Source organism: Periplaneta americana, chromosome 12 (genome assembly GCF_040183065.1).
Source record: "Periplaneta americana isolate PAMFEO1 chromosome 12, P.americana_PAMFEO1_priV1, whole genome shotgun sequence".
NCBI lineage: Eukaryota > Metazoa > Arthropoda > Insecta > Blattodea > Blattidae > Periplaneta > Periplaneta americana.
The window spans coordinates 137,577,055-137,587,735 of record NC_091128.1 but is presented as its reverse complement, the minus strand read 5'-3'; the positions used below and the strand labels follow the sequence as shown (position 1 = coordinate 137,587,735).

The 10,681-nt window shown below is 35.3% G+C and overlaps 1 protein-coding gene across 1 annotated transcript in view; it reads left to right on the top strand.

Annotated features, from left to right (window-relative positions):
- Positions 1-3,664: 3,664 nt before the first annotated feature.
- LOC138710928 (progestin and adipoQ receptor family member 3) overlaps positions 3,665-10,681 on the top strand; it is a 191,784-nt gene continuing 184,767 nt past the window's right edge. Inside the window, exon 1 of the mRNA XM_069842129.1 lies at positions 3,665-4,015. The gene's annotated coding sequence lies outside the window, so the exon portion shown is untranslated. The remainder of the gene's footprint in view (positions 4,016-10,681) is intronic.

The window sequence follows — 10,681 nt, the reverse complement described above, 5'->3', positions numbered from 1 at the left end:
AAATAACCTAGATGTTGATACAGCGTCGTAAAATAAACCAATAAAAAAATAAAAAAAAAGACACGCGAAAGCAATAAACTACATATTCCGAAGTGATTTAGTGTTAAAAGTTGCGCAATCAAGATGTAGAAAAAATATATCTTAGATTCTCATTTCCTTCTACCGTCTTTGCTTAAGAAAAGTTAATCACACTGTACGCTGGTTTCCAAGAATAAAATTAGGTTCATTCTCTTAACTGAATTCGAAGTATGCTTTGTCACTCATCGCCAAGAATGTTCTCATTTATACGTACAGGAATAGTTTTAAGTTACATTTAACTTCCTGTTTGGTATTCCGAACATCATCTTACTTCACTTGTGCACGAATCGTAGAGAACTGTTGCTGTTGTATATGAAGTAATTTGGAACTTTGTCAAAGGTCGCGATGTAGAGGAAGAAGGAAGTAGCCTTGAAAACTATAAGCTTAATGTCCACAGTGTTAAGCGGCCAAGCGCAAGCATACAAATTCGTTCATTGACATATTGTATCGCTTTCTAGTATGGCATCTTCAATAACAGAGAGATCTAATGCTTCAGGATCTCTGTCAAAACGCCCCAATCTTATATTGTTCTTAGCTTCTCACCGAAAGAATTGTAAATATATGTAGGTATGTACCATGTACGTATGCACGTATATACATGTATGAATGTATTTATTTATTTTTTTACTTTATTGGGTTATTTTACGACGCTGTATCAACATCTAGGTTATTTAGCGTCTGAATGATATGAAGGTGATAATGCCTGTGAAATGAGTCCGGGGTCCAGCACCGAAAGTTACCTAGCATTTGCTCGTATTGGGTTGAGGGAAAACCCCGGAAAAAACCTCAACCAGGTAACTTGCCCCGACCGGGATTCGAACCCGGGCCACCTGGTTTCGCGGCCAGACGCGCTGACCGTTACTCCACAGGTGTGGACTGTATGTATGTATGTATGTATGTATGTATGTAGGACTTAGTATATCTACGTATTACGCTTATCTTCGCAGTAAGGTGCATTCTCAGTCCACATTGGCTGACTACACTAATGTTCACCCATCATCATCTTCATCATCATCATTATCTCAGGGGGAGGAAGAACCCCTGGCGCTATGTCCATTATAGTGAACTATTACGCTAGCCTCCGCCTAGACGAAATCTCACCACACCAGTTGTCGGTGCTAAGGTTACATGAAATTAATTTTTACAGGTGTCTTCACTCGTGGTATAAAAAGAATAACACAACATTGAATGCCTAGGCCCTATATCACTTCACAATTAAAGTCGACGAAGAAATATTCTTTGAAGAAATGCTTTATTTTCAAGAACTGTGGAGGATTCGAGTGCGCGCAAGAAGTGGTATAAGTAGCAATGATTTTCAAATCAATTTATTTCGTAAACGAGGAAAAAGTGAAACGAAAGACTATCATCACGTTTCTTAACGAACGAAAATTAGTTTAAATATGCATTTTCATTAAATTCAAACACCATGACCTGGAACGGTTCCCTTGTAAAGTATGTTTTATTTCAAATCATTTAACAAAATATATAAACCTATGTGAAAAACAAATTGCTAGATATTATACATAGACTATAGTTTTTATTTATTTTATTTTATTTGGTTATTTAACGACGCTGTATCAACTACTAGGTTATTTAGCGTCGATGAGATTGGTGATAGCGAGATGATATTTGGCGAGATGAGGCCGAGGATTCGCCATAGATTACCTTGCATTCACATTACGGTTGGGGAAAACCTCGGAAAAAACCCAACCAGGTAATCAGCCCAAGCGGGGATCGAACCCGCGCCCGCACGCAACTTCAGACCGGCAGGCAAGCGCCTTAACCGACTGAGCCACGCCGGTGGCTTTAGACTATAGTCAGAAGAGCTTAAAGAACAAGTACATGACCCTCCAAAATTTAATCTTCTCAGCATCAATAAATATATAAATAAAATATATGTTGCACCTCTGGAAACGATTTTTGAATGACGTCATGTGCGTCAGGACTCACAAGACAGCTGAACTGTGGCGAGAGGTGACAGACCAGTGGTGAGTGATTTCATAGTCAGAGTGCACGTTGTCTCACAGCAGCAATGCCCAAGAAAATCGAGCCTTTTTGGAAGGGGTACATAACGACCGTTCCGATGACAAGTACAGTTATGTGAAAATCATAGGAGCCTGCAAAAAACGTGGTTTCGTTATTTCCAAGAAAAAATCTTCTGTGTACTTATTAAGAGTGGCAAAGTTCGGATGGAATTAATTCCAGAGGGGTAAAAGCAAGCAAATCCACTCCCCGCCACAAGCCGCATTCCTCGGGATGATACAAATCAATCCCATCCGCACTTCACCAGTCTTATTAAATACACAAAAGATGCCTTTCTTGGAAATAACGAAACCACGTTTTTTGCAGGCTTCTATTATTTTCACGTAACTCTACTTGGCATCGGAAAGGATCGTAATGTACCCTTCCCAAAAGGGCTCGATTTTCTTGAGCATTGCTGTTGTGAGACACCGTGCATTCTGACTATGAAATCACTCGCTACTCACTACTGGTCTGTCACCTCTCACCACAGTTCAGCTGTCGTGTGACTTCTGACGCACATGACGTCTTTCAAAAGTCGTTTCCAGACTTCACAACCCTAAAAAAAAAAAAAAAAAATGTTTGTACAATAGATCTCCACTGGCACTTTGGAAATGAACTTTCATTCATTCATTCATTCATTCATTCATTCATTCATTCATTCATTCATTCATTCATTTTATTCCATAGATCTTACATGATAAATGAAGCTTTAAGATGCGGAACAAGTCAAAATCTTACAATATTACAATTACAATTTTTACAAAATTTTATAGTTTTACAATTTAGTAATTTTCTACAATTTTTACAATTTTGTGCAATTTTTTACAATATTTTGGCGAGATGTAGTGAGATGAGGTGAGGTCCGAGGATTCGCCAAAATATTACCCGGCATTTGCCTTTTGGTTGGGGAAAACCTCGGAAAAACCCAACCAGGTAATCAAATCAAAGGGGAGTAATCAAATCAAAGGGGTTGATGCCAAGGACTCGCCATAGACCATCCGGCTTCAGTCCCACGGCTGTGGAAAACCTCGGAAGAAACCAAAGACCAAAGGGGGATCCAATCCAAGCCCGAACGCAGCTCCGGATCAGCAGCATAGCGAGTCTGCCGACTGAGCTACATCGATGGCTCTACTAAAAGTATACAATACATAGCCAATCAGATTATTAAATTTACAAACGCAAACGATCATTCATCAGTTGAGCTATATGTATAATACAAAACAAGTAAGTTAATTAAATTTAAGGCATAAACAATTCAACCAGTTGTGATATACAGAAATTTATAATACATACAATTTGCAGTGACACCGTTTATTTAGTACCAAAGGGGTTGTTCTAGTCTTCCGGGATAGCCCCAGCAGAGTCATGAAGCAAGAATGTAATTCTCTCGGAGAAAAAGTTTGTAACATGTTACTTACGGCACTGAACTTGACTATGATTTTTTTTTATCGAAGCGTGCGATTGGATTGGACGATGTTTATCGCCGTCTTTGTTTTGACACACAGGTAGTTGTGTGTCTCTCTCTAGAGGCCGCGACTACTACTGCACGAGGTCATCTGCAGACCGTTGTGGTCAGCCGTCAGTTGCTAGTCGACCGCAGTCGAGCGCAGTTCGTTCTCGAGCCACGGGGCGCGCGAGCGAAGAGGAACTTCGAACTGAAGTTACATGCTTGTAATTTCGAGTTTTGAGTTAACTCTTCAGCGTTTGCCTCCGTTTGTTCTTGTGACAAGCGAGTAAAACGTTAAATTTTTCACGTATTCTGTTATCAACTTGAAACGTAGTTTTGCGGAAAGAAAAATAATTATTAGTACCATTAATTTATGTGCGAAAAAATTACAGAATCGAGTAGTGTGTATCCATAACCTACAACATTGCTTACATCGATTAATCAAGACATCACTTGCTTTTATACAAGGTAAGGGCATCACAGTAACTTCCAATCTACAAGTTCACTAAAACAAAATTAGCTTACTTTTGTGTTAGTAATATTAATAATTATGTCCAATATTAAATTTCAGTATTTCTGCGGAGCAGCAACATGTGCGAAATCACTTATTTGTCTATAACAGGACAAAGCACCATGGCACAATAGACAGTACAAAATTATATTTACTTTTGCCATAAAAAATGAAAAAAAAAAAAAAAGGATATGGAAAAAGATAAATATGAAATACAGATATAAATACAAATGAAAAAACGAAAAGAATAAAATGAGAGATAAATAAGGTATAAATACAAGATATAAAGTGCAAAAATGGAAAATAAAGAATAACAAACACGGGTAATAATAATAATAATAATAATAATAATAATAATAATAATAATAATAATAATAATAATTTAAGTAAGTTGATAAATTTATTGAAAATATTTTGATTGTAGGTCAAATTTCCAAAGACATTAATTGAAATTAGTATACAGTATAGTATCATTCATAAAACATACACTGGACGAACTAAATGTAATTATTATGAAAGTCGCCATATTTTCTTCCTGGAATTACGATGAAATTTCCATTAGATGGCCCACGACACGAGAGGAGAGTTGATGATATATGCAAACGAAATGATACTAAACGTGTTACTACAGGTGTGTAGTATTATGTGCCAAGTTGCAATAAGTTAGGTTAGACTAGACTAGGTGTGTATTATGTGACAGGTTAGGTTAGGTTTGATTAGGTGTGTAGTATTATGTGAGAGGTTAGGTTAGGTTTGATTAGGTGTGTAGTATTATGTGAGAGGTTAGGTTAGGCTTGATTAGGTGTGTAGTATTATTACTATGTTGGCGACACTGAAACTCACTGTCACATTAAGGAAATATGGCCGTATTCTTCATTTACGTACGATGATTTTCGTATATAAGTAAGGTGCGTATTTAGAGCGGGCAGGGTGTGCATACAGCTCTCCCAGTGATCACATCAATTTCTAATAATCAATATTATTAAATCTAAGACATTTTCAACGTATTTTAGCAAGTTCGTTTTTAATATATTAAATGTGTTAATGTAGTATTGATAGGCCTAATATAGTACAATAAGAATTGAAATGTGTTGTGGCTATCATAAAAGTGTTGAAAATTGGTTTATAGCGTTACATTGGCAAAGATAAAAATGTGCAATATTCCTTGAGTGGCCGGTCAGTACTGTTGGCTGTCTTGTCCATATAGTTCATTATTTATTGTCTTGTCTGCGTTTATGAAGATGGAACGCCTAAATCTCGATATACTAATACCGTTATTTGCGTCTTTTGGTATTTGAAAACATTGTTGCCTTATTAGTAAGTTGACTATCGAATAATAATAATAATAATAATAATAATAATAATAATAATAATAATAATAAATTAGAAGATGGCCGTTGTTAAGAGTGTTTATTAACGCCATTTACAGAACTGTAATATTAAGAACGCTATTCGTAAGATTGCGTGTTGTTTTGTTGCACAATAAATTAGGATAAGTAGGCTATTCAGAGAATTGAGACTTGCATGTTGTTTAGTTAGACAATAAATTAGGAAAAGTGTTCAGATAATTGAATCGCTGAAAATTATTATGCTGAAACCTCACGTGGACCTGTGTAAACTATCTTTCCAGTGTTGACGGACTGCAAAATTCGTTCCATGTTGTGTTATCTGAGCAAGCATGATTTTGTAATGACAGTTGAGTGACAAACTGAGTATGTTACACGTATTTTATTCTTCAGACATTATCAAAATTATTAAAGCTTTCGTATAATAGAAGGCTGAATCCCTGTTACTCATATTACGGAGGGAATTATTACTATTATTTCTATAGCGGCGATAAGAAAATTAAAGAAAAGAGTTTAATATGACGTCAAAAAGAGTTCCAAAACCTGTTGTGTACACCAAGGTTGCAGTTACTGCTAAAAGAATGAAGAAAATATACGATAATAACTTAAACTGTGTTCTAGAGTAGAGGTTTACCAGCTTGAGACTTTTACGAACCACTTAAAGCTCATATTTTATTTTAGTTGACATCCCTGAAATATTTTGTACAAGTTAGCCTTGCAGCTGCTAGTTATGCGAAATATATTTTCAAGTCTGACTCAATTTTAAGTTTATTATATTTTTTCTTCAGGAAGACTAGAGCAGAAAATGTACTGGAATTTACAAAATTTGAAATGCTAACAATATCGATAAGTCAGTAGGATACGCAATCCAACAGCAGTTAGGCCGATCGCATTCCTGTTAAACTCTGCGTGTCAAGAGTATGAGACAAACAAAAAACAAAATATTCCAACAAGCTGAGAAAAATCAGAGAACATGAAAAAGTTAAGCTTAAATTGAAGTATCGTTTATAAACACATCTTGTTGCTGCGGACCACAGGTTTGGAATTTCTGTTCTAAAGAATAGAGAGCTTCAAGTTGTCATAGTTTTGTGCGCAGTGAGGCTTCTAAAATGTATACACTTATAATTTTATAGAAAAATAGAGAAAATGTATACCTTGACTGTGTTTAATATTAATTACTATTATTTTTGTTTCCAATACGTAACCGCAATATTGACTTCTTTTGTCCTTTCCTTTTTAATACAGTTTACCCTTGTCAGAATTTGACCTTCTTGTTTTTTTTTCTGGCAATTACAAATAATAACAATGGTGGGAGGATTCTCGTGATTTTATATCACCACGCTGTCTCTAAAACATAGCAGATTAAGGGCCGGTATTGTAAAGAAAAGTTAACCGTTTGTAAATTTAACTATTACCGAGAGTTTAGCTTTTCCGTGTATAGTATATAAATTTGGTTAAGTTAAACTGAACATTGATTTAGTTGGCAATACGAACAGATCGTGTTTTGTTAATAAAATGTCAGAAACAAAGGGAAGCGTTATTTCTCAGCTGTAATAGAGTGCAGAGTGCAAAAAAGACCGATGCATCCACATGGAAACAAAAAGAGGAGACATGGAATACCCGTACTATGTGACGAATTCGAAGGTAGAACCGGTTGTATTCAGCGATCAACAAAAAATCCTAATGTAAGTATTGATAACTTCAAGACGTATGCGAAGAAAAAGTTAGCTTTAGAGAAAACTGAGACATAGAAAACAGATAGTGGTGTTGCTAAGTTATCAACGTAACATACGTAGATTCTTTGGTAAGAAATGGTCACAGTAAGGCCGTGTCCCAAAGCTGCATTTACGGCTGAAGTGAACTAGATAGTTGACTTAAATAGCCGGATGTGACGTCAGAAATCATGATCCAAAGCTACATAGTGTATAACAATCAAGTCCGTATGTAGTAACTAGTAAACGAAAATACTTGCTTGATTGAAGACTTGTGCACTAAACATGGATGCCTCATCAGCAAATGGAGCTATGAAATCTGAAAATGCTTTGGAAGTAAAATTTGGAATAATACATTAACCTTCAACACTGACATTGGTACTCCAGTATCTTCTTTACATTTTTTAAATATTGTAATATTTTAAGCCCTTATTTTTTCCACATAACTCGTAATGAAACTGCATTAGGACACTAGCTTCTTAATTCAGTGTTGCATCGTGATTTCATAGTTTTAAGAAAAGTAGTGTATGAAATCCTTGAGTCCAGTATACATGTTCAAAACTACCTAGTATGTAATTTACTAGTCTGCAAGTTGCTGGTCACTAGTGTCTAGTATAGACTTGAGCTTTGACACACGGCCTAAGGTGAACGAGCTTCGAAGCAGTAGACGTTAATAATGCAATATAATTTCGAATCTGAAAATATAGTGTATCATTTTATTAATGCTAATCTGTAATATTAAAATATTCAGTTGTATATTATTAACAGAATAAAATGAAATAAAAATTAAATTCTCGATAAGATAACACCAAATCATTAAAGGTCCACTGTTGGAATTATACATTCTTTTAAAGTCAATTCACTAATAAGATTAGATAATTCCACAAGTGGCAATAATACGACAATATTACCAGAAAAGGTAGACTCGTACATTTCTCTTAAGTCTGTATGTAGACCTATTTGATTTCACAATATGAAATAAATATTCAGTTCTACAATAACTTCAGCACATATCTATATAATAATTATAGTCTAACTGGGAATATTTTTATTTTGATTTTTAAATTTTTAATAATGAAATTTTTTGTTGTTTGTAGACAATACGCCGTTAACAAAAGTTAATTTATTCTATCCTCCTGAGTCCTGAGACATTTCTTGTTTTATTTTGAAAGTTCAATATAATTCTACACTTAAAAGTTACTGTCATGAGGAAAAATGCTGAAAAAATAAAATTCTGCAGGTTACAGTTAGGGCACAAATGCAGGTATATTATACTATACTTTGGGACTTTGCACATACATCTTATATCATAATCATGTATGAAGTATAGTATAGTATACTCCACTCTCAGGACTCAGGACGATATACAGTAAATCTAACGATTAATTTATATAATTAAATTAATTTCGTGATGAATTATTTAAATTACAAATAAACCAAGCCTTATATTTCGGATACGAAAAATGAATCTGTCCAAATATTACCTATATAACGCACATTATTTTTGTCACATATCATAGTTTAATCCAAGAAGTTGATATGATTTACTGCTGGTCTTTATGTACCTCATAATCGTCAGTTTCTCGACGAAGATTCTCCTGCGAATACTAAATAGACGTTTAGGGTGCTATTCATAGTCATTTCGCAGCACACGCTACGAGCGTGCTAAACTAGTCCCGGCTATCCACTGGTTACTTGTACAGAATTAAAATCATATCATATCGCTAACACTGGTTTATGAATACAAAATAACGCTGATCATCCACCGGAAGCCCGCGCTAAGAATGTCTATGAATACGGCCCTAAAATTCTAAGATGGAAGAACAGTTGGGAAAAGAGCAGTTTGGCTTCAGGAATGGGAAAAGGTACGAGAGATGCAATTGGACTGTTACGAACAATCGGCGAAAGATACCAAGAGAAGAATAAAGAAGTGTATATAGTATTTGTAAACCTAAAAAAGGCATTTGGCAAAGTGGTTTGGAATAAACTGATGGGAATCCGAAAGAAATTTGATGTGGATTGGTAAGAGAGGTGACTGTTCTATAACCTTTATAGGAAAGAACGAGTCAAAATCGGGATAGGAAAAGAAATGTCAGAAGAAAGCGAAATAGGGAGAGGAGTAGGCCTACGTCAAGGATGCCTTTTATCACTTACCCTGTTCAGCATTTACTTGGAAGGTTTAGTGAAGAACTGTTTTCAGAACATGGGAGGAATAATAGTAGGAAGAAGAAAAATAAAGTTCTTACGATTTTCTGATGATATGGCGTTGTTAGCAGAAGAGGAGATGATACTAAGAGAGATGCTACTGGAGCTAAATGACAGCTGTGAGCAGTATGGAATGAAGATAAATGCAAACAAGACCAAGACCATGGTCATAGGAAGAAAAGGCGCTAAATGGAAAATTTTAAATGAGACAGTAGAGCAAGTAGACTGCTTCAAATACATGAGCTGCTGCCAGGAAATCAAAAGGCGGATAGCAACGGACAAGAAAGCTTTTAATTGAAAAAGGAGCATCTTATGCGTACCTCTGGAAAAATAACTAAGGAAAAGACTAGTGAAGTGCTTTATGTGGAATATAGCATTTTATGGGGGCAGAAACATGGACATTACGACGAAGTGCAGAGGAGCAACTAGAAGCACTTGAAATGTGGATATGAAGAAGAATGGAGCGTGTGAAATGGACAGAATAAGAAACAAAGCAGTGTTGGAAAGAGTGAGTGAAGAAAGAATGATGCTGAAACTGATCAGGAAGAGAAAGGAATTGGTTGGGTTACTGGCTTAGAAGAAACTGCCTACTGACGGTTGCACTGAAAGGAATGGTGAACGGAACAAGAGTTCGGGGCAGAAGAAGAAATCAAATAATAGACGACATTAAGATATATGGATCATATGCGGAGACTAAGAGGGATGCAGAAAACAGGGAAGACTGGAGAATGCTGAGTTTGCAGTGAAAGACCTGCCCTTGGGCAGAACACTATGAATGAATCGTCAAGTGATATTTCTTCAAATACGTCCATTATCTACGTTCTCTTTCCGAGTCATAATTTTTTTGTTTAACGAGAAGTTAACCGATAGCCCTCAATTGACACCAGATACAGATCCAGACTTGTTCTCATATATAATAATTATGTATTTCTTATGGCATTGTTAAATTCCCCATGTACTATAGTTTGAATGATACAATTGTAATGGGAATAAAAATACAATTTTTTTAAACCTCCTGCTACCAAGGTTCATTACAACTTAGGGTAATAAAATTATTCCAATAAAAATCATATACCAATCTTTGTTTTGAATTTGAAATATTTAACAATTTATGTATTATTGATTGTAAACCTCCAGATAATGTAAAAATGTAAAATAAACGTTCTATTTTAAAAAATACAGAGTGATTCAAAAGTTCGTTTCCATATTGCTGAAAACGTAGTAACTTATACCAAAATTTAAAAACTATAAATATGTTACTGGTGACTCTATAAGATAACATACCGGTATAGAGTAAACTTAAACTTTCCTCACTTCCATTTCAGACAAACTCCTCAAAGCTAAATAGATTTGATTTCAA